This window comes from Molossus molossus, unplaced genomic scaffold (genome assembly GCF_014108415.1).
Source record: "Molossus molossus isolate mMolMol1 unplaced genomic scaffold, mMolMol1.p scaffold_m16_p_4, whole genome shotgun sequence".
Classification (NCBI taxonomy): domain Eukaryota; kingdom Metazoa; phylum Chordata; class Mammalia; order Chiroptera; family Molossidae; genus Molossus; species Molossus molossus.
The window spans coordinates 58010985-58036082 of NW_023425377.1; the positions used below are offsets into that span (position 1 = coordinate 58010985).

At 41.6% G+C, this 25098-nt stretch overlaps 1 protein-coding gene and 1 pseudogene across 1 annotated transcript in view; one reads left to right on the top strand and one right to left on the bottom strand.

The window, feature by feature from the left end:
* The window catches only part of DPYSL2 (dihydropyrimidinase like 2), a 149945-nt gene that overhangs the window by 114629 nt on the left and 10218 nt on the right, over window positions 1-25098 (bottom strand). The gene's annotated exons all lie outside the window — the stretch shown is intronic.
* Window positions 19048-24143, top strand: LOC118616406 (annotated as a pseudogene).

The window sequence follows — 25098 nt, forward strand, 5'->3', positions numbered from 1 at the left end:
TAAACTTAGTGAGGGCCTCAAGAGCATGAAAAAGGACCAGTCAGAAATAAAGGAGGCACTAATGAAATAAAGAATAATTTAAAGAGAATCAATAGTACTTCAGGTGAATCCAAGAAGCAAACCATCAAGTTGGAATATAAGGAAACACAAAACACCCAATCAGAACAGCAAAAAGAAAAAAGAATTCTAAAAAATGAGGATAGTGTAAGGAACCTCTGGTACAACTTCAAACATACCAACATTCTCATCATGGGGATGCCAGAGAAGAAGAGAGAGAGCAAGAAATTAAAAAAAAATATTTGAAAGAAATGACAGAAAACTTCCCTAACTTAATGAAGGAAACAGACATACAAATCCAGGAAGCACAGAAAGTCCCAAAGAAGATGACCCCAAAGAGGCCCACACTAAGACAAATCATAATCAAAATGCAAAAGGGTAAAGACAAAGAGAGAATCTTAAAAGCAGTTAGTTACCTAAAAGGGAGCGCCCATAAGACTGTCAGCTGACTTTTAAAAAAAAAATTTTGCCGGCCAGAAGGGAGTGGCAAGAAATATTCAAAATGATGAAAAGCAAGAACCTACAACCAACATTACTCTATCCTACAAAATTATCATTTATAATTAATGGATATATAAAAAATTTCCTAGATAAGAAAGAGCTAAAGGAGTTCATCACGACCAAATCAGTATTATATAAAATACTGAAGGGTCTTCTTGAAGAAAAAGAAGAAAAAAATATGAAAATAAAAGAGCAATAAATACATATCTCTCAACAATTGAATCTGCAAGCAAAATGAACAAGCAGAACAGAAACATTCACACATACAGAGAACCTTTTTGTTGTTTGCCAGATGGGAGGAAAATTAAGGGATGGGTGAAAAAGGTGAAGGGATTAAGAAGTACAAATTGGTTGTTAGACTGACAAACATCAAAGGGAAGGGAGGAGGGAGGGGTACAAAGAGATAAACCAAAGAACTTATATGCATATATGCATAGCCAGTAGACACAGACAATATGTGGAAAACAGGAGGGGGTGGGAGCAGAGAGGAAGAGGTCAACAGGGGAAAAAGAAGGGACATCTGTGGTACATTCAACAATAAAGATAAGTTTAAAAAAAAAATAGGTAAAATAGCCCAGCCAGTGTGGCTCAGGGATTGGGCATCAACCCATGCACCAAGAGGTCGCTGGTTAAATTCCTGTCAGGGCACATACCCAGGTTATGATCCAAATCCCCATTGTGGGGCATGCAGGAGCTAGCCAGTCAATGTTCTCTCTCATCAATGTTTCTATCTCCTCCTCCCTCTCCTTTCTTCTCTCTCTAAAATCAATAAAGAAAACAAATATTTTTAAATAATAATAAATAAGTAAAAAAAATGAATTTGGCAAAGTAGCAGGATACAAAATTAACATCCAGAAATCAATGGCATTCTTATATACTAATAATGAACAATCTTAAAGAGAAACTAAAAAAAAAAAAACAATCCCATTTATCACTGCAATAAAAAAAAAAATTAACATACCTAGAAATAAACTTAACAAAGGAGGTAAACAACCTGTGTTCAGAAAACTACAGGACATTGAAAAAAGAAATAGAGGAAGATATAAATAAGTGGAAGCATATACCATGTTCATGGAGTGGAAGAATCAACATTAAAATGTCCATATTAGCCTGGCTGGTGTGGCTCAATGGTTGAGCATCAATCCAATCACCAAGAGGTCACAAGTTCAATTCCCAGTCAGGGTACATGCCCAGGTTGTGGGCCAAATCCCCAGTGGAGGGCATGCAAGAAGGCAGTGAATCAATGTTTTCTCTCATTGATATTTCTATCTCCTCTCCCTCTCCTTCCTCTCTCTCTAAAATCAATAAAGAAAAAAATTAAAATAAAATGTCCATACTACTCAAAACAATCTATAGATTCAATGCCATCTCTATTAAAATACCAACAGCAACCCTGGCCGGTTTGGCTCAGCGGTTGGAGCATTGGCCTGCGGTACAGAGAGACCCGGGTTCGGTTCCCGCTAAGGGCACGTACCTCGGTTGCAGTTTGTCCCCGGCCCTAGTTGGTCGTGAGGGTGGCAGCTACTCAATGTGTCCCTTCACATCGATGTTTCTCTCTCTCTCTCTCTTACTCTCTCTCCCTCCCGCTCTATCTGAACAAAATATGAAAATAAAATAAAATAAAATAAAATATCAACAGCATATTTCACAGATCTAGGACAAATACTTCAAAAGTTTATATGGAACCAAAAAAGACCCCAAAGAGCCACAGTAATCTTAAAATGAAGAACAAAGTTGCAGAGATGATAATACTGGATATCAGGTTATACTATAAAGCCACTGTAATTAAAACAGCCTGGTACTGGCACAAGAACAGGCCTATAAATCAATGCAACAAAATAGAAAACCCAGAAATTGACCCAAGACTTTATGCTCAATTAATATTTGACAAAGGAGGCAAAGCATAGAATGGAGTAAAGATAGTCTCTTCAATAAATGGTGTTGGGAAAATTGGACAGATACATGCACAAAAAATAAACTAGACCATCAACATACTCCATACACAAAAATAAACTCAAAATGGATAAAAGACTTAAATGTAATTCGTGAAACCATAAAATATTAGAAGAAAATGTAGGCAACAGAATATAAGACATTACAAGTAGCAGAATTTTCACCGATATATCACCTAGGGCAAGAGACAAAGAAAAAAATCAACAAATGGGACTACATCAAACTAAAAAGCTTCTGCACAGCAAAAACAAAAACAAAAACCAGCATCAAAATGAAAAGGGAACCCATACAGAAAGTACTCATACAATTCAACATATGGAAGACAAACAATCCAATTAAAAAATAGGCAGAGGACCTGAATAGACACTTCTCCAAAGGGGACATGCTAATGGCCAAGAGACATGAAAAAATGCTCAACATCACTAATTATCAGAGAGATACAAATTAAAATGGCTATAAAGTATCACCTCACACCTGCCAGAATGGCTATCATCAACAAACCATCAAACAACAAGTGCTGGCAAGGATGTGGAGAAAAGGGAACCGTAGTACACTACTGGTGGGAATGCAGACTGTTGCAGCTACTATGGAAAATAATATGGTGTTTCCACAAAAAATTAAAAATGGAGCTGCCACCTGACCCAGTGATCCCACTTCTAGGAATAAGTCCAAAGAAGCCTGAAACACCAATCTGAAATAATATATGCACCCCTATACTGTATTCATAGCAGTGCTATTTACAATCGCTAAGATCTGGAAATGGCCCAAGTGTCCATCAGTAGATGAGTGATTTAAAAAGCTGTGGTATGTTTACAGAATGGAATACTATACAGCTGTAAGAAAGAAAGATTGCTTAGGCTTTGAGATGACATGGAGGAACCCAGAGAGTATTATGCTAAGCGAAATAAGCCTGTCAGAGAAACACAAGTACCACATGATTTCACTTATTTGTGGAATATATTGAATAAAATAGATCCAGAGTCATAAAAGTAGGGAACAGAGTGACAAACCTCAGAGGGAACGGTGGGGGGGAGTAAGAAGAGATAAACCAAAGAACGTATATGCTTATATGCATAATCAATGGATATAGACAATAATGTGGTGAACATGGAGTGGAGGGGAGCAGGGAGAAGGGTATCAATGGGGGTAAAAAGGAGGGACATCTGTAATACTTTCAACAGATAGATAAAGTTTAAAAATAAAAATGAATAAATAAAAATTTTAAAGAAATTGTATATATGCCCTGGATGGTTTGGTTCCATGGTTGGAACATTGGCTTGCAGACCCATGAGTCACAGGTTCGATTCCAGGCACGTACCAGGCATGTACCTCAGTTGTGATTCATCCCCGGCCCTTGTTGGGGTTGTGTGGGAGGCAGCCACTCGATGTGTCCCTTTCACATTGATGTTTCTCTCTCTCTCTCTTCCTCCCACTCTATCTGAACAAAAATGGAAAAATGTCCTTGAGTAAGGATATAAATAAATAAATAAAAAAGAAAGACACTGTATATGGCCCTGGCTGGTTTGGCTCAGCAGTTAGAGTATCAGCCTGGAGAAGGAAGGGTTGTGGATTCAATTCCCAGTCAAGGGCACATAGCTGGGTTGTAGGTTCAATCCCTAGCCCTGGTCAGTGTCATGCAGGAGGCAAGCAATCAATGTATCTTTCTGACATTAATATTTCTCCCTTCCTTCTACTCCATATAAAAAAAAAAAAAAAAAAAGAATCAATGGGAAAATATCCTTGGGTGAGGATTAACAAAAACAACCTGTATATATACTATTCATGTAATGTCCCTAAACAACCCTTAATATTATGGACTAAATGCCTATATCACCCCCAAATTTATATGTCACAATCCTAAGTCCCAGTGCAACGGTGGACGAAAAAGAGGCCACATACTAAACCTGACAGGCTCAGGGGAGACCTGCATGGCAGTTCCACAAACTCAGAGACCTAAAGTAACCACATAGGATGATCTGAAATTAAAACTTAACTAAAAGTGAGTCATGGTGGGTAGTCATGTTCTAGGGTGGCATTTTTTTTTTTTTCCTAATGAAGGTAAATCTTTACTTTAACTCAGCCTTTCTGTTGTCTTTTTGCGTCTAAGATAACATACTTCATAACATACCTTGGGAATACCATACCTTGAAAATTTTCTTCTTTCTAGACCCCTAAAAGTGATAGGGTACAAGAGTAAAATAAAAATATAATTTTTATTTTTTTCTCCTCTTTTCTTCCTTTCTCTTTTCTTTCCCTCTCTCTTACTAAAAGGATGTTTAATTAATTAATCAACTGTATATGCTTACCCTTATGTTCTGGCTAAGATTTTTTGCAGTTCCCAGTTGACCAGGCAAGAACAAAGAGACTTAATTCAGTCCTGAACTTCCACCCCTGGCCACCAGGAATTTGGAAGCTGATTGTTCAGGTCTGAAAAACACTGGGATGGTGCACACTGATCACCATCTGACCAGTTTCAGAAGGCTGCCAATCCTGTTCTGGGGACCAGTAATGAAGACATTTATCAAGACCCAAGACCCCCACAGGGATTCAAATTCTAGGACTACAAATCACAAGAAACCCCCTGTACTACTTACACATATTCCCTTTCCCTGATTCCCCTATATAAGCTTTCTCCTAACAAGCTTAAGGGAAAGGTGGATGTTAGGGTTTTTACCTGTGACCTTCCCAGATTTCTAGCACCTGGTATTATTAAATGTGCAGTTATAATCCAATCCCTCTGCTTTTTTCGCTGGGTAGTGACAGGTAACATGAGTTCCAGACTCCATTGACCTCCAGTTTCTAAAGCACAACCGCTGCACCAGAGCAGAGATCACAGAAGCCCTTGTTGTTACTATTATCATGTTCATTGTTAACTAATAACTATCCTATACCCGCCTACATAGAAGAAGTAAATCTCTATTCCTTTTACTTTTAATCCAGTCCCAGAGATCTGCCCCACTGCTTTGCTTTCTCCCACCTCCCTAATCTATCACCAATGGATTTGGAAGGCTCTCTTCCTCCTTTATAAGGACACTAATAGCATCATGGGGGCTTTACCCTCTTGACCTAATCACCTCCCAAAGGTCCCACCTCCTACTGCAACCCAACTGGGGTTAGGGTTTTAACATATGAATTGGGGTGGGGAGGAGACAAGCATGCAGTCTATAAAATTAAAGGAAAGAAGCCAATCACAAAAAGTTTTATATTGTATGATTCCATTTATATGAAATGTCTTAAATAGGCAAATCCATAAAGAAAGCAAATAAGTGGTTTCTATGGGATGAAAGTAGAGGGAATACTACCTGAGTTTATTTGATTAAAAAAATTCCTGAAAGTAGATAATGTGGTGGTTGCACAACTTGTGAATAAACTAAAACCACTGAATTATATACTTTAAAGGCTGAAATTTTATAGTATGTAAATTATATTTCAATAAAAATGCTTTACCAAAACTCAGTCTTCTGAAGTCTACCCTGGGTCTACTTACTCTGGGAAGATACCCTCTCCTTCTCTTTTACCTAAAAATAAAGCTTGTCTTGCATCAACTCCCTCAAATGCCCTCCCTTCACCTTCAGTCTGATCCCTGGGGTCACAGAGTCTCTTCCCAGCTGCAAAGAAAGCCCAGATCATCCTGAAGCAACCACATACTCTGCACTTGAAGCCAATCGCTTCTTCCTTGTCAGGGAACCACAGCCCCACTTCCTCCCTGTCCTGCCTTCCCACTGGGGCTTCTTCTCATTACACAAACATGATCAGGTTCCCCATCTTGTCAAAAGCAAATGAACTTACAAACTCACAAGGTCCTCCTTCCCTGTGCCTGCCTTTGACCGCCCACTGTACTGCTGAGCAAACTCACCTAGACACTTAAGCCCCCAATCCCCACACTGTATGATGTCCCTCTCTCTCAGGAGTTACCTTGGCCTCTTTCCCTGGGGAAAGACCTCTGTCCTAGGGGAAGGTCTCCAGCTGTGGGGGATATTCCCCTCTCAAGGAATTGTCAGTGCTGCCCAAATAAAGTTGGTTGTGTGCTACTGCCATCTAGTGGTCATTTTTCTCTTTATGAGCCTGGATATCCTCATGGACATAATCATATGGATTATAGAACAGGGGTGGGGAACATCAGGCCTGTGGGCCATATAAGGCCTGTGAAATCATTTGGTCTGGCCCTGCCAAGGCAACCATGGGTGGGACTAAAAATTCAATAAATCTTGGAGCTTTTTCATAGCCACATAAATTTATATTAAGTGAATCATAATAATAATAACGTAAATTTTGAGTGACAATCAAGGAACATCTAATATGGAATAGACAGAACACATACATGTAGATGACGGGACAGACACGTATGCTTCTTGTCAGCTGCGTGCTGCCCATCTGCCTGTATTTCAGTGACTCAGAGGACAGTCGGTGCCAGGCAGGCTGGGTTGTACACGTTAAGAAAGTGTTAACACAGTGGCAAAACTACTGCAATCCAGTGATGATGAGACCAGATGTGATGAGATGATTCCTCTCGATGTTGATGACCTTGCTTCTGATGATTGATGATGATGTTGAGAAGATAACACCAATCCAACCGTTAGCCACATGTCCACGATCAACAATCCTTGCAAAAACTGAATCTCAGATGAAGATTAAGAAAATTACAGTACACAGAAAAGACAAGAGTCAATGATACAAACGTTGGATATGTTCCAATCCAAGATGCAAAATTAGAACAGCAATCAAAGCAAAATAATCACACCGCTGGCGACACAATGTATAGTAATTAAAACTTAAGTGGTGTGACATCCTACAAATGGTGACTACAAACAAAAGTTGATGCAGAGGGTCAATCTTTCCAAGAGAAATGGACAAATGATTATTTTTTGTTGAAGTCAAAGGCCAGCCTGTGTGCCTAATTTGTGGTGATGCTTTAGCAGTAATGGAAAAATCAATCTGGAGCATCATTACAGCTCAAAACATGCTAAACTCAATGAATTGGGAGGCCAAATGCATCTGGATAAAATCAATGGTCTTCAGCAGAGTTTGGAATCACAACAAGACACTTTCACTAGTCCTCATTGTGACAGACAACATTATTCAGACAAATCATGTAGTGAGCAAGCTAATGGTAAAGAAGCTGAGGCCTCATGCAGAGGGAGTTTGTGAAAGAGTGCATGGTGGCTGCTGTGGAGTTGTTAGCACCAAAGTAAAATTGTTTCAGAGTATTAGTTTGTCTCAAAGAACCATCTCAGATTGGATTAGTGATTTAGCACAAGATATTGAAAAAACACTGAAGGATTCTGCAGATTTTCAATTTTTCTCTCTGGCTTTTGATGAGACAATGGAGATAACAAATACTGCCCAACTGGCAGTATTGGGATAACTGCAGAGTTTAACACACAAAGGAACTGCTGTCACTGGAAGCCATGCATGGCACTACAAGAGGTGATAATTTGTTTGAGAGACTTGTTTTATCACCAAAAACACTTGAGCTGACATTTGAAAAGTTAAGTGGCCTTACTATAAATGGAGCACAGCCATGGTTGGATCGCAAAATGGGTTAATTGCATTTGTCAAGAAAGATCTGAATCATCTCAGTCTTTAGGCAAGTGATTTAATTATATGCCACTGCCTCAGACACCAAGAAAGTCTCTGTGCACAGTCGTTGTGGTTCAACAATGTGATGTCAACAGTAGTGTCATGCATACATGTTGTCAAAAACAGAGGGTTTAACAGCCAGCAGTTTAAGGAGTTACTGAATGATCTTGACTGAGTCACGGAAACATGCTCATGAGGTTTTACAAACTTCGGGATGAAGTCAAGCAGTTAATGGAGATGAAGGGAAAACCTGTCAAAAAACTTAATGATAACAAGTGGCTGTGTGATTTAGCATTCATGGTGGACACTACCAAGTACCTCTCAGAGCTGAACATCAAGCTGCAGAGCCCCAACCAGCTTCTCGGCACCCTGCTTTCAAATGTGAAATCATGTGAAGCTAAATTAAAGCTGTGGAAAGTGCAACTCAGGACCTTCCAGTCAACATGGTGGCATAGGTAAACACAGTATCGCCTCCTCCCACAACCACATCAAAATGACAACTAAACTACAGAACGACCATTTTTCAGACCACCTGAAATCAAGCTGAATAGAAGTCCTACAACTACGAAATTAAAGAAGCAGCCACATTGAGACTGGTAGGAGGGGTGGAAGCATGGAGGCGCAGATGGGCTGGTCCCACACCCACGTGTGGAGGATAATAATCAGGTGGACACCTCTGCTGGGAAGGTCCTCCCTGAGAAGCAAGGTGCACCCGTCCCCCACCAGGAGCCCAGCTCAGGGTTCCAGTGCCAGGAAGAGAAGTCCCCATCACTCCTGGCTGTAAAAACCAGTGGGAACTGAGGTTGAGGGAGGCTGAGGCTTCTGGAGCTCCAGGTAGCTCTTCTTGAAGGGCCCATGCACAACATTACTTGGACCCATTCCCTCTGAGCTCCAGCACCAAGGGGAGGCAGCTTGAAAGGCACCAGAGACATACAGGGGAGAACTGAGTTGTTTGGCATCAGGGCAATAACTGGAGAAGGAGCTTCCTCCTGGACAGAGGTGCTGGTGAAGGCCATTGTTCCCTTGGTGAGCCCTTCCTCCACAGAGCAGGCAGAGACTGCCATATCTGGGACTCCAGAAAACTGGCTGATACTGTTTGTCCCACCCTGATGATTCACTGAGGCCCCTCCACACACAATTTTCAGGCCCATTCAAACTATTTCCAGTGGCATTACCATAGGATTGGTCTGTTTAGGATCCTGCTTCAGACTTTCCTAAATTCTCCCAAACAAGCAGCATCTGGCCACAGCAAGCCCCATACCTCTCACTAAGTGGTCCCAGGCCCAGCACTAGAAGCAGCCAGCCTTGGTTCACAGCTTGGCTTTGCCTGAGCACGTCCAAGCCCAGGATAAGAAGCAGCCATCAACAGATCACTTAGTAACTTATGCCTGGTGGCCCTGGGTAGAACACAGGTAGTGGTTGACCTTGCCCCAGAGCCAGCATACCCAGTGGACAGCTTCAGACCACAGAGAAGCACCACCATCTAACCACCTCCACAAGTGACACTGTCAAGGATTGCACTCAGGGGGTACCAGAGCTTTGCTGAAGTCAGTCTTGCTCTGTGTGGTGGGCCCCTGCACAGCTGATCATCCAAGGTAGTCAGAGGTCAGTTAGTGGGCACAGCCAGTCCTTGCCGCTGATCAGCCTGAGTAAATCCCTCCCACTGACGTGCCAATGGCAATCAAGACTCAATTACAACAGAAGGATATAAAGCCCACAGGAGGGGTGCACCTTGAAAGCCCAGCTGGGTGATCAGGGAGGCTGTGCCACAGAACCCTACAGGATACCTAATACAATAGGCAACCTGAAGAAGCCTACGAGACATAGCAACTCTACCTAATACATAAAAACAAACACAGGGAGGCAGCCAAAATGAGGAGACAAAGAAACATTTCCCAAATGAAAGAACAGAACAAAACTCCAGGAACAGAACTAAATGAAATGAAGATAGGCAATCTAATAGATGCAAAGTTCAAAACACTGCTTATAAGGATGCTCAATAAACTTAGTGAGAGCCTTAAGAGCATAATAAAGGACCAGTCAGAAATGAAGGATGCACTAACTGAAATAAGTAATTTATGCAGAATCAATAGTAGAGTAGGTGAAGCCAAGAAGCAAACCATCGATTTGGAATATAAGGAAGCACAAAACACCCAATCAGAACAGCAAAAAGGAAAAAAAAAAATCCAAAAAAAAAGAGGATAGTATAAGGAGCCTGTGGGACAACTTCAAGTATATCAACATTTACATCATGGGAGTGCCAGAAGGAGAAGAGAGAGGGCAAGAAATTGAAAACTTATCTGAAAAAATAATGACAGAAATCTTGGTGAAGGGAACAGATATACAAGTCCAGGTAGCACAAAGAGTCCTAAACAAGATGAACCCAAAGAGGCCCACACCAAGACCTATCATCATCAAAATGCAAAAGGTTAAATACAAAGAGAGAATCTTAAAAGCAGCAAGAGAAAAGCAGTTAGTTACCTACAATGGAGTTCCCATAAGACTGTCAGCTGATTTCTCAAAAGAAATTTTGCAGGCCATGAGGGAGGGCAAGAAATATTTAAAGTGATGAAAAACAACTTCTAGTCAAAATGGTGGCGTAGGTAAACCCGGTATGGCCTCCTCTCGCAACCACATCAAAATTACAACTAAACTACAACACAACCATCATTCAGAACTACCTGGAATACAGCTGAATAGAAGTCCTATAACTATGAAATTAAAGAAAGAGCCACATAAAGACTGGTAGGAGGGGCGGAGGTGTGGACAGGCTGGTCCCACACCCACGTTTGGCAGATAAAAATCAGGAGAGACACTTAGGCTGAGAAGGTCCTCCCTGAGGAGTGAGGGGTTCCCATCCCACACGAGGTGCCCAGCTCAGTGTTCCAGTGCCAGGAACAAAAGTCCCATAATGTCTGGCTGGAAAAACCAGTGTGGACTGAGACTGAGGGAGGCTGCAGCTGCAGGAGCTCAGGCAGCTCTTCTTAAAGGGCCCGTGCACAGACTTACTTGGACTTGCTCCCTCTGAGCTCAGAGGGGAGGCAGCTTGAGGGGCACCAGTGACATACAGGGAAGAACTGAGCTGTTTGGCCTCAGGACGAGGGCTGGAGGGGCAGCTTTCTCCTAGACGAAGGTGCTGGCAGAGGCTGATGTTCTTTTGGTGAGCCCTTCCCCAGGCCTGCAGATGCTGCTATATCTGGGACACCAGTAACCTAGCTCACATTGTTTGCCCTGCCTTTGTGATTCCCTGAGGACCTGCCCCACCCTACTTTCAGGCCCACCCAACCTGTTTCCAAAGGCTTTACCATAGGATTGACCATCTTGGATCTTGCTTCAGAGTTTCCTAAAGTCTCTCAAACAAGCACCATCTGGTCTCAGTGATCCCTATACCTCTCATTAAGTGGCCCCAGGCCTGGCACTAGAAGCAGCCAGCCTTGGTTCACAACTTGGCTTTTCCTGGGCACCTCCAAGCCCAGGACAAGAAGCAGCCATCTGCAGATCACTTTGTAGCTTATGCCTGGTGGCCCTGGGTAGAACATAGACAGTGGTTGACCTTGCCCCAGAGCCAGCACACCCAGTGGACAGCTTCAGAACACATGAAAACACTGTCACCCAACCACCTCCACAAATGACACAATGAGCAGACTCAGTGGGTACCAGAGCCCTGCTGAAGTAAGTCTTTTTCTGTGTGGTGGGCCCCTGCACAGCCGATCCTCCTCCAAACTAGTCAGAGGCCAGTGGCTAGTGGGCATAGCCATTCCTTACAGCTGATAAGCCTGAGTAAATTCCTCCCATTGACATTCCAACAGCAGTCAAGACTTAATTACAACAGAAAGGTGTACAGTCCACACTAGGGGTGCACCTCGAGGGCCCAGCTGTGGTGTTCAGGGAGACTGTGCCACTGAATCCTACAGGGCACCTACAACAATAGGCCACCCTTTGAAGCCTAGGAGATATAGTGACTCTACCTAATACATAAAAACAATCACAGGGAAGCAGCCAATATGAGGAGACAAAAAAACATGTCCCAAATGAAAGAAAAGAACAAAACTCTAGGAAAAGAACTAAACAAAATGGAGATGCAGAGTTAAAAACACAGGTTATAAAGTTGGTCAAGGAACTTTGTGAGACCCTCAAGGAACTTAAGAAGACTTCCAAGGAACTTAGAACATCAACAACATAAAAAAGGACCAGTCAGAAATGAAGGACACACTAACTGAAATAAAGAATAATTTACACAGACTCAATAGTAGAGTAGGTAAAGCCAAGAAGCAAACCATCAATTTGGAATATAAGGAAGCAAAAAACGCCCAATCAGAACAGCAAAAAGAAAAAAGAATAAAAAAAAAAAAAAATGAGGATAGTGTAAGAAGCCTCGGGGACAATTTCAAGTGTGCCAACATTCGCATCATGGGGGTGCCAGAAGGAGAAGAGAGAGAGTAAGAAATTGAAAACCTATTTGAAAAAATAATGAGAAAACTTTCCTAATTTGGTGAAGGAAACAGACATACAAGTCCAGGAAGCACAGAGAGTCCCAAACAAGTTGAATCTAAAGAGGTCCACACCAAGACACATCATCATCAAAATGGAAAAGGTTCAAGACAAAGAGAGAATCTTTTTTTTTTTTTTTATTATCCTCACCCAAGGATATTTTTCCATTTTTTGTACAGATAGAGTGGGAGGGAGAGAGAGGAAGGGAGAGAGAGAGAGAAACATCGATGTGAAGGGACACATCGAGTGGCTGCCACCCGCACAACCAACCAGGGCCGGGGACAAACTGCAACCTAAGTACGTGCCCTTAGTGGGAACCAAACCCGGGTCTCTCCGGACCGCAAGCCAACGCTCTAACTGCTGCGCCAAACTGGCCAGGGCCAAAGAGAGAATCTTAAAAGCAGTTAGTTACCTAAAAGGGAGCTCCCATAAGATTGTCAGCTGATTTTTCAAAAGAAACTTTGCAGGCCAGAAAGGAGTGGCAAGAGGTATTCAAGGTGATGAAAAGCAATGACCTACAATCAAGATTACTCTATCCTGCAAAGCTTTTATTTAGAATCGAAGGACATATCAAGAATTTCCCAGACAAGAAAAAGCTAAAGGAGTTCATCACCACCAAACCAGTATTATATGAAATGTTGAAGGATCTTCTTGAAGAAGAAGAACAAAAATATGAACAATAAAATGGCACTAAATATATATCTATCAACAATTGAATCTACAAACAAAATGACCAAGCAGAACAGAAACAACCTCATAGATACAGAGAACTTTTTGTTGATTGCCAGATAGGAGGGGTGTTGGGTGAGAAAAAAAAAATGAAGGGGTTAAGAAGTATAATGGTTGTTAGACTGATGAACCTCAAAGTGAAGGGGGAGGTGGAGCAGGAAAAGAGAAACCAAAGAACTTACATGCATATATACATAACCAATGGACACAGATAATAGTTCAGGGAAAGCAGGAGGGGGCAGGATTGGGGAAGAAGGGGTCAAGAGGGGAAAATAGAGGGACATCTGTCATACATTCAACAATAAAGGTAAGCTAAAAGAAACAAAAAGAAAAGTGCAACTTGAAAGAAATAACATGGTGCATTTCCCCACTCTGGAAGGACAAAACCTTCTACAACACTTAAATATGCTGGTGAATGTGTGAAACTAATTGAGGCATTTAATGAAAAAATTCAAGGAAGTGGAAAGTAAACAAATGGAATTGAACATCTTTGCTACACTGTTCAATGTGGAACAAGCTGATGTGCCTGATAACCTACAAAAGAAATCATTCAGCTGCAAAGTGATGATGAGCTGAAAGCTAGGTACAACAACCTCCCACTGCTTGAGTTCTATAAACATTACATAAGCAATGATGAATTGTCCACTTTGAGGAGACGTGCACTGAAATATGCATCTGGCCCTGACCAGTTTGGCTCAGCGGTTGGAGCGTCCGCCTGCAGACCAGAGAGTCCCGGGTTCGGTTCCTGCTAGGGGCACATACCAAAATATATATATATCTGTTTTTGGAACAACTTACTGCTGTGAGCAATTCTTTTCAAAACTTACATGACAGAGTTGACTACAATCCAGACTGAATGATGCTAACATAGACCTCTGAAACAGAGAGGAAAAAAAACAATTGCTGATATAGAGTGATTTCATATGGGTAAAATCCACTGGTATTTCCCAAATTCATAAGTGACAAGTGACATCCTTCTTTTTGCCCATTTCCTATTAATGTATTCATATTTTAAACATTGATTCATAAAAATTATATATTAAAATGTGTCTACTTTAATGTCACATTACACATTTTTTTCCCTAGTTTGTCTCTAATTTTTATGGTCTTCATTTTTTGGCAAATTTAAATTTAAATTTTACACAGTTAAGTCAATTCATGTTTTCTGACATGTTTTTTGTTTTTCAAGCTATTACTTATATTTTATTCTAAAACCTTTTTGGGTTTTGTGTTTATATTTAAATCTGGCAGTTAATTTTTGTTTATAACTTGAAGTAAGATATAAGTTTTTCAGATAGTTAGGTAGTTGTCTCAATGGTAATTACGGAATAATTAATGTTTCTTCACTTATTTCTTATATACTCAACTTAGTGTGTATGTCTGCATGTGTTTTGGCTCCCTGTTCTTTTCCATTGATCTTCCTTACTAATTTTGTAATGGTTCTATAACCACTTTAGTTACTGTAATTTTCTAATTTCTTCATTAATTTATTATTTACCTGCATTTTCCAAGACAGATATTTTCAATTACAGAACACTATTGTGATTTTTACCACATTATATTACATTTATATACTGAATTATAGGAAATTTTTTTAAGATAGCGAGCCTTTCTACCTAACTTTATATTATATCCCTTTTTTATTTATTTTTATTTTTAGTATTTTTATTTTATTTTATTATTTTTTAAATCTCTATTGTTGAATGTAGAATGTATTACAGATGTTCCACATTTTTCCTCCATTGACCCCCTCCTCCCCACTCCCGCCCACCTCTCGCCTTTTCCCACACTATTGTCTGTGTCCATTGGTTATGCATATAAGTTCTTTGGTTTATTTCTTCCCACCCCCCCAACCCCTTTCCCTTTGTGGTTTGTCAGTCTAGCAATGAATTTGTACTTCTTAATCCCTTCACCTTTTTCACCCATTCCCCCAACCCCCCTCCCATTTGGCAACCAACAAAATGTTCTCTGTATCTATGAGAATGTTTCTATTCTACCTGTTCATTTTGTTTGTAGATTCCATTGTTGATAGATATGTATTCATCGCCATTTTGTTTGTTCATATATGTTATCTTTTTCTTCAAAAAGACCCTTTATCATTTCATATAATAACGATTTGGTGGTGATAAACTCCTTTAACTTTTTCTTGTCTGGAAAACTCTTTATATGGCCATTGATTCTAAAATACAGCTTTGCAGGATAGAGTAATCTTGGTTGTAGGTTCTTGGTTTTCATCACTCTGAATATTTCTTGCCAATCCCTTCTGGGCCTGCAAAGTTTCTTTTGAGAAATCAGCTGACAGCCTTATGGGAACTCCCTTGTAGGTAACTAGCTGCCTTTCTCTTGCTGCTTTTAAGATTCTCTCTTTGTCTTGAACCTTTTGCATTTTGATGATGATGTGTCTTGGTGTGGGCCTCTTGGGGTTCATCTTGTTTGGAACTCTCTGTGCTTCCTGGACTTGTATGTCTGTTTCCTTCACCAAGTTAGGGAAGTTTTCTGCCATTATTATTTCAAACAGGTTTTCAATTTCTTGTTCTCTCTCTTCTCCTTCCAGCACCCCCAAGATGTGAATGTTGGCACGCTTGAAGTTGTCCCAGAGGCTTCTTACACTATCCTCATTTGTTTTGGATTCCTTTTTCCTTTTGCTGTTCTGATTGGGCATTTTTTGCTTTCTTATATTCCAAATCGATGGTTTGCTTCTTGGATTTACGTACTCTACTGTTGAATCTCTGTAAATTTTTCTTTATTTCAGTTAAAGCCTCCTTCGTTTCTAATTGTGCATCGATCATTTTGACTGGTCCTTGTTTTATGCTCTTGAGGCCCTCACTGAGTTCATTGAGCATCCTTATAAGCAGTATTTTGAACTCAGCATCTGTTAGGTTGCTTATCTCCATTTCGCTTAGTTCTTTTCTTGGGGTTTTGTTCTGTTCTTTCATTTGGGACCTGTTTCTTTGTGTCCTCATTTTGGCTGCCTCCCTGTGTTTGTTTCTGGGTATTACTCAACGAGAAGTATGGGGCTAGCTGAGACCAGATGCTGCTCGTTTGAAAGAATTTAGGAAAAACCTGAAGCAGAATCCAAGACAGGCCAATCCTATGGTTAAGCAAGTGCCAACAGCTTGGGTGGGTCTGAAAGTTGGGTGGGGCGGGGCCTCAGGGAGTCACCAGGGTGGGGCTACCAGTGTGAGCCAGGTTGCTGGAGTCTCAGATATGGTGGCTGTCTGCTGCCCCAGGGAAGGGCTCACCAAAGGAACAAAGGCCTCTGACAGCACCTTTGTCCCGGAGAAAGCCCCCTCTCCAGCCCTCGATCCAGTGCCAAACAGCTCAGTTCTTCCCTGTATGTCTCTGGTGCCCCTCAAGCTGCCTCCCCTCCAAGCTTAGAGGGAGAGAGTCCTATAAGTTCGTGCGCGGGCCCTTTAAGGAGCTACCTGGGGCTCCAGCCGCTTCAGCTTCCCTGAGCCTCAGTTTCTGCTGGTTTTTCCAGCCAGAAGTTATAGGGACTTCTCTTCCTGGCACTGGAACCCTGAGCAGGGCACCTGGTGTGGGATGGGGACCCCTCAGTCCTCAGGAAGGACCTTCCCAGCCGAGGTGTCCTCCTGATTTTTATCCGCCACACGTGGGTGTGGGACCAGCCCGTCTCACCGCCGCCTCTCCGCCCCTCCTACCAGTCTGGATGTGGCTGCTGCTTTAATTCCGTAGTTGTAGGACTTCCATTCAGCTTGATTTTAGTGGTTTTGAATGATGGTTGTTCTGTAGTTTAGTTGTAACTTGGATGTGGCTGTGGGAGGACGCGATACTGTGTTTACCTACGCCGTCATCTTCTGTGTGTCCTTTTTTATTTTTTTAGGTACTTTGTTCTATTTCTCCGAAAATTTTTGTTACATTTGTTCCCAGATGTTTTGTTGCTATTGTGAATGGGAAATTTCCCCATTATATTTAGAACATTACATTCTGGTTGACTCTTGTGTTTTATATTAATTAATAATGGATTGCCTTACTGAGCTAACTCTTGGTTCTAACAGTTTTTAATTGATCCTCTTTTCAATTTATGACCTAATGTTACTTTTAAAAAAATATGTTATTATATTTTGTAGAGAGAGAGAGACAGAAACATTGATCAGCTGCCTTTTGCACACCCCTTACTGGGGATTCAGCCTGAAACCCTGGCATGTGCCCTGATGGAGAATCGAACTGGCAACTTCTAGGTGCATGAAAGGACATTCAACTAACTGGGACAGGGCCCTAATGTTACTTTATGTCTTTTTCCCAGTGCCTTTATTTATTATTTCTCTTTGTCTGATTACATTGGCTAGACCTTGTAGAAACATATTGGATAGTGATAGTAGTATGAGGGATCCCTGTTTGATTTCTGACTTTAATAAGTTCTCTATGCTTTATTATTGTTTGAGAGAGATACTCTCAATCCCGTTAAGTAATCATTCAATTCCTACTTGTGCATACTGACAATATCTTTCATCTGGTCACCACCAGGACATCACCTATAGTTGTACAAGTTGGGTTTATTACTTGTTGCATTGAGGGAGAATGCATAACATGGAGAACCGTGGGGTCTCTGCAGGAGGGTACTACACAGAGACCCAAGCTTTAGTGAGGTAATTTTGGGGAGGATCCAAGGAGTGAAGATTCCTTCTGGACTGGTGCTGTCATAAAGTGGGAAGAATCCATGATTGGGTATCTCAGAAAACCTTATCTGTGCAAGGGCAGATTAGACTGAGGCCAAAGCTGTGACTGGTAAAGAAGCCCCAGCACTTACATTAGTTGGGAGAGGGAGATATTTGTTATTTGTGACTTGTGCAGTGCTTATATTTTATTAGACATGATTGTTGAGGGGGTCTCATTTTTGTCTTGCTCCACCATGGTCACTGAGTGGCCTTGTCTGATGTTGATGCTCTATGTCATTGTAATCTACAATCAGCATGGTACTTTGTTGTGTTACCTCTAAATAATAAAACAAAATAGAAAATAAATTTGATTTATTCTCAAATTTATTTTTCCTATATTTAGCTTGTTAATCACTGCCCTATAAATATTATACATATATAATACTACATATGTGTGTGAATACACACACACACACACACACACACACACACAGGAATTTTCTTTGTATGAGCAGGATCCTAAGATAGAAAGATCAGACCTACACAGTGCCCAAAACACTCAAGAATACTAACCTATTGCAAATGCTATTCTTAATAAATTTCAAAGCTTCCATAAAACAACAGAATTTAGTTACACGAATATCATTCTAGGAAATGAAGCTTTGGAACTTCTTTGCTAGATCTCAATTGATCTGCAGTCCTAGAACAGCCAAGGATAATATAACATCAAAAGCATAAGAAACAGCCTGGCCATTGTGGCTCAGTGGCTAAAAGATCAACCCATGCACTGAGGGTCACAGGTTCAATTCCCAGTCAAGGACACATACCTAGGCTGCACGTTTGATCCTCCCCTATCCCCCAACTGGTGTACGTGTGGGAGGCAATCAATCAATGTGTCTCTCTCATATCTATGTTTCTCTCCCCTCTCCCTCCCACTCTCTAAAAATCAATGGAAAAAATATATTCTTGGTGAGGATTAACAAACAAACAATAAAACATAAGCAACAAAAGAGCATTTAAATAAATTAAACTTCATCAAAATTGAAAACTTTTGTGCATCAAACAACACTCAATAAAGTGAAAAGAGAACCCACAAAATAAAAGATATTTGCGAATCATGTATCTGGTAAGGGGCTACTTTCCAAAATACATCAAGAACTCATACAACTCAACAAGAAACAGATAAACAAGTCAATTTTTAAAAATTTACAAGGGACTTGAATAGATTTTTTTCCAAAGAAGATATACAAATGGCCAACAAGCACGTAAAACGATGCTCAACATCATTAGTAATTAGGAAAATGCAAATCCAGACCAAAATGAGATAACACTTCACACTCATTAGGATGGCTATAATTTTTTAAAAGGAAAAATAATCTCTACGCCATTGTGGCTCAGTGGATTGAGCATCGTCCCACGAACTGGGAGGTCCTGGTTCAATTCCCAGTCAGGGTGCATGCCCAGGTTGCAGAGGCTCAATCCTCAGAAGGGGGTGTGCAGGAGGCAGCCAATTGATGTTTCTTTCTCTCTCTCCCTTCCTCTTTCTCTAAAAAATCAATAAAAACATATTTTTTTTAAAAAGGAGAAATAATCTGTGTTGTGGAGGGTGTGCAGAAATTGGAACTCTTACAGATTGTTGGTGGGATTGTAAAAAGGTGGTAAAATTGTTTGGCAGTTCTCAAAAAGCAAAACTGAGGATTGCCATATGAGGTTTCAGTGGCTTCCTTCACTGCTGGTGTGTCTGGTCCAGGTTCAGCTGGTGGCCCAGGTACCCAGGAGCAACCCCAACCACTGACACTATTGGTAGGGTCTACCCAGAGGGGGCTTTTGCAGCAACAGCAACAAGACTTCAATCCTGTGCAGCGCTATAAGATGCTCATCCTGCAGCTGAAGGAGAGTCTTCAGACTTTGATGAAGGTTGCAGCCCAGAACTTGATTCAGAACACTAACATTGACAATGGACAAAAGAGCAGTGACAGACCCATACAGCACTTTGACAAATGTCTGTAGGAGTTCTACACACTGTGACCAGCTGGAGCTCTGCCTGAATATGCCTCTGGGAGGAAGAAAAATGGCGGTGGAGTGAACAGAAGCTACACAGATCGTCTCTTAGGACCAAACTGGAATTACAACTAAAATAAAGATAAATCATCAGGAAAAACCAACTGAAAAGCAGCTGGAGAGAACACATATAACTAGGGACAGAAAGAGGATGCCAAACTGAGACTGGTAGGAACTGCAGCATGGGAGGGTGGGCTGGGAGCCTATGTACAGCAGCGAGGGCTGCCTTTTTTGTGAGCAGTTCCCGCTGAGAAAGCAGGGGTTTTTTAAAGTACCAAATCAGCTACACCCACTCGTCTTGTACTGGACTGGACTGAAACTATGTGGAGAGAGTCTGGGGTTCCTGGCTCAGGAGACAGCTAGAGGGGAGGACACCAGGAGTTTTGTGCTAAATCACTCCCTCATAGGAGAGTAGACATTTTACTCAATGAGCCCTTTCCCAGAGTCCTGGGGAGGAGCAATGGCCCCTCCCTTGATATTCAACACCACTAGGCCAGGCCAGAGAAATGCAAATTGAGGCTTATTAACAACAAGCAAGTGCCCCACACACTGGAAATCCTCTTACACCCGAGGGCTACAAATCGAGGTTCATCAAGTAACTGAGACTCTTAATCTCCAGGCAAAAGCTAGAGGATAAATGAAAGTTTCCTTTATAAAGCCAGATGAAGACACTACAAAGAAGGAAAACTACATACAGGCCAATATCCCTGATGAACATAGATGTTAAAATTCTTAACAAAATATTAGCAAATTGGATCCAGCGATACATTGAAAAATTACCCACAATGACCAAGTGGGATTCATCTCAGGGATACAAGGCTGGCACAATTTTCACAAATCAATAAATGTGATATACCACATAAATAAAATGAAAGATAAAAACCATATAATCATATCTATAGATGCTGAAAAAGCATTCAACAAAATCCAGCACCCATTTCTGATAAAAATGCTCAGCAATGTGAGAATAAAGGGACTATACCTTGACATAATAAAGGCCATATATGAAAAACCTACAGCCAACATCATACTCAATGGGCAAAAACTAAAAGCATTTTCCTTAAGAACAGGATCAAGACAGGGATGCCCACTTTCACCACTCTTATTTAACATAGTTCTGGAAGTCTTAACCACAGTAATAGACAAGAAAAAAAAATAAAAAGGATCCAAATTGGAAAGGAGGAAGTGAAACTGTCATTATTTGCATGATATTATACATAGCAAATCCTAAAGACTCCATCAAAAATCTACTAGATTTAATAAATAAATTTGGCAAAGTAGCATGATACAAAATTAACATCAAGAAATTGATGGCATTCTTATACACAAATAATGAACTCACAGAAAGAGAGACTAAAAGAACAATCCCAAGTATCACTGCAACAAAAAAACTAAGATGCCTAGGAATAAACTTAACCAAAGAAGTAAAGGACCTGTTCTCAGGTCCTTGAAAAAAGACATTGAAAAAAGAAATAGAGGAAGATATTAAAAAGTGGAAGCAGCCCTGGCCGGTTTGGCTCAGCGGTTAGAGCGTCCGCCTGCGGTCCGTAAAGACCCGGGTTCGGTTCCCGCTAAGGGCACATACCTCGGTTGCAGTTTGTCCCCAGCCCTGGTTGGTCGTGCGGGTGGCAGCCACTCGATGTGTCCCTTTCACATCGATGTTTCCCTCTCTCTCTCTTCCTCTCTCTCCCTCCTACTCTGTCTGTACAAAAAATGGAAAAATGTCCTCGGATGAGGATTAAAAAAAAAAAAAAAAAAAAAAGTGGAAGCATATGCCTTGTTCATGGAGAATTAACATCATTAAAATGTTCATACTACCCAAAGTAATCTATAGATTCAATGCAATCCCCATTAAAATACCGACATATTTCACGGAACTAGAACAAATACTCCAAAAGTTTATGTGGAACCCAAAAAGACCCGGCAATCTTGAAAAAGAACAAAGTAGGGGGAATCACAATACCAGATATCAGATTATACTACAAAGCCATTGTAATCAAAACAACCTGGTACTGGCACAAGAACAGGCATATAGATCAAAGGAACAGAACAGAGAACCCAGAAATTGACCCAAAACAGTATGCTTAATTAATGTTTGACAAAGGTGGCAAGAGCATAGAATGAAGTAAATACAGTCTCTTTAATAAATGGTGTTGAGAAAATTGTACAGCTGCATGCAAAATAATGAAGCTAGACCACCAACTTACACCATGCACAAAATAAACTCAAAATGGATAAACTCAAAATAGATAAACTTAAATGTGACTCGTGAATCCATAAAAATCTTAGAATATGTAGGCAACAAAATTTCAGACATCACAGGCAGTAAACTTTTCACTGATACAATGCCTAAGGCAAGAGAAACAAAGGGAAAAAATAATAAATGGGACTACATCAAACTGAAAACCTTCTGAACATCAAAAGAAACAAGCATCTGCCCTGACCAGTTTGGCTCAGTGGTTGGAGCGTTGGCCTGTGGACCAGAGAGTCCCAGGTTCGGTTCCCGCTAGGGGAAGAAAAAAAAGAAAAGAAAAGAAAAGAAAGAAAGAAAAGAAAAGAAAAGAAAAGAAAAGAAAAGAAAAGAAAAGAAAAGAAAAGAAAAGAAAAGAAAAGAAAAGAAAAGAAAAGAAAACAAGCATCAAAATGTAAAGGGAACCCATTATATGGGAAAGCATAATTTCCAATGATACATCAGGTAAGGGGTTAATCTCCAAAATAGAGTACTCATATAACTCAACAAAAAGAAGACAAAGAATCCAATTAAAAAATGGGCAGAGGATCTAAACAGACACCTCTCCAAACAGGACATACAAATGGCCAAGAGACATTAAAAAATGCTCAATGTCACTAATCATCAGAGAGATGCAAATTAAAAGGACTATGAGGAAGAGCAGGGACCTGGCAGCGGACTGCGAGCGAGCCATCAACCAGGCCTGCGGCGGGCGCCCGCACCATGGGGGAGAAACCTAGGACTAGCTCACTGTGTATTTGGGCAAGCAGGACTTTGTAGATCACCTGGACAAAGTGGATTCTGTAGATGATGTGGTGCTTGTGGACCTTTACTACTTGAAGGACCGCAAAGTGTTTGTGACCCTCACCTGCGCCTTCTGCAATGGTGGTGAAGACCTGGATGTGCTGGGCTTGTCCTTCCGCAAAGACCTGTTCATTGCCACCTACCAGGCCTTCTCCCCAATGCCCAACCCACCCCGGCACCCCCCACCTGCCTGCAGGACCGGCTATTGAGGAAGCTGGGTCAGCAAGCCCACCCCTTTTTTTCGTAATACCCCAGAATCTGCCCTGCTCAGTCACCCTGCAGCCAGGCCCAGAGGACAAAGGAAAGGCCTGCGGTGTAGACTTTGAGATTCGAGCTTTCTGTGCCAAATCATTAGAAGAGAAAAGCCACAAAAGGAACTCTGTGCATCTGGTGATCCGAAAGGTACAGTTTGCCCCAAAGAAACCCAGCCCCCAGCCTTCAGCTGAAACCATGAGCCACTTCCTCATGTCTGACCGGTCTCTGCACCTTGAGGCTTTCCTGGACAAGGAGCTGTATTACCAAGGGGAGCCCCTCAGTGTCAATGTTCACGTCACCAACAACTCCACCAAGACTGTCAAGAAGATCAGAGTCCCTGTGAGACAGTATGCCGACATCTGCCTCTTCAGCACTGCCCAGTACAAGTGTCCCGTGGCTCAGATTGAACAAGATGACCAGATATCTCCCAGTTCCACGTTCTGCAAGGTGTACACTGTAACCCCGCTGCTCAGCAGCAACTGGGAAAAGCGTGGTCTTGCCCTGAACGGGAAGCTCAAGCACAAGGACACCAACCTGGCTTCCAGCACCATTGTGAAAGAGGGTGCCAACAAGGAGGTGCTGGGGATCCTGGTGTCCTATAGGGTCAAGGTGAAACTGGTAGTGTCTCGCGGTGGGGATGTCTCCGTGGAGCTGCCTTTGTTCTTATGCACCCCAAGCCCCATGACCACATTATTCTCCCCAGGCCCCAGTCAGCTTCTCCTGAAACAGATGACCCTGTGGACACCAACCTCATTGAATTTGATACCAACTATGCCACAGATGATGACATCATATTTGAGGACTTTGTCCAGCTTCAGCTGAAGGGGATGAAGGATGACAACTAGAATGACCAGTTCTGCTAGGAAGGGGGGGCTGGAAGATGGGAGTGGATGGTGCTGGGAGAGGTAGGGACAGACCAAGATCTCCACTGTAATGGGGGTGGGTCCCAGCCTCTTTTCCCTTCCCCTCCATCGAGCAGCTTCCTCAACCAACCCCTTCCATCCCTCCCTCCCCCACCCCCACCAGATATGCACTGGACCCATCTCTTGTTGAACATGGGCATTATTTTTTTTACTACAGCTGTGCTTCCCTAACCCCCTCAATGGGTGGTCAGCTGTGTTCATACTTAAATTTCTTGAAGGGGGACGCTGAAAAGAGGAGTGATAGTAGGAAAAGGGGGGAGGAAGAACTGCACATTCAACCTCACACCAACACTCCCTCTTGTCACTATCTCCCTCCCATTCCTTCAAGCTGAGACCCTTTGCAGGGGCAAGGCCACTTCTTTGTTTCCAAGCATAAAGAATAAACCTTTTCATAGGAAAACAAAAATAAACAAAATAATAATAATAAAAGGACTATGAGGTATTACCTCACACCTGCCAGAATGGCTGCTATCAACAAATAATTACACAAGTGCTGGTGAGGGCGTGGAGAAAAGGGGACTCTAGTACATTGCTGGTGGGAATGCAGACTGGTGCAGCCACTACGGAAAACAGTATGGTGTTTCCTCAAAAAATTAAAAATTGATATGCTATTTGATCCAGTGATCCCACTTCTAGGAATATACCCTAAGAAGCCTGAAACACCAATCAGAAGGAATATATGCACCCTTATGTTCATAGCAGCACTATTTACAATTGCTAAGATCTGGAAACAGCCCAAGTGTCCATCAGTAGATGAGTGGATAAAAAAGCTGTGGTACATATACACAATGGACTATGCTGCTGTAAGAAAGAAAGATCTCTTACCTTTGAGACAACATGGAGGGACCTGGAGAGTATTATATTAAGTGAAATAAGCCAATCAGAGAAAGACAAA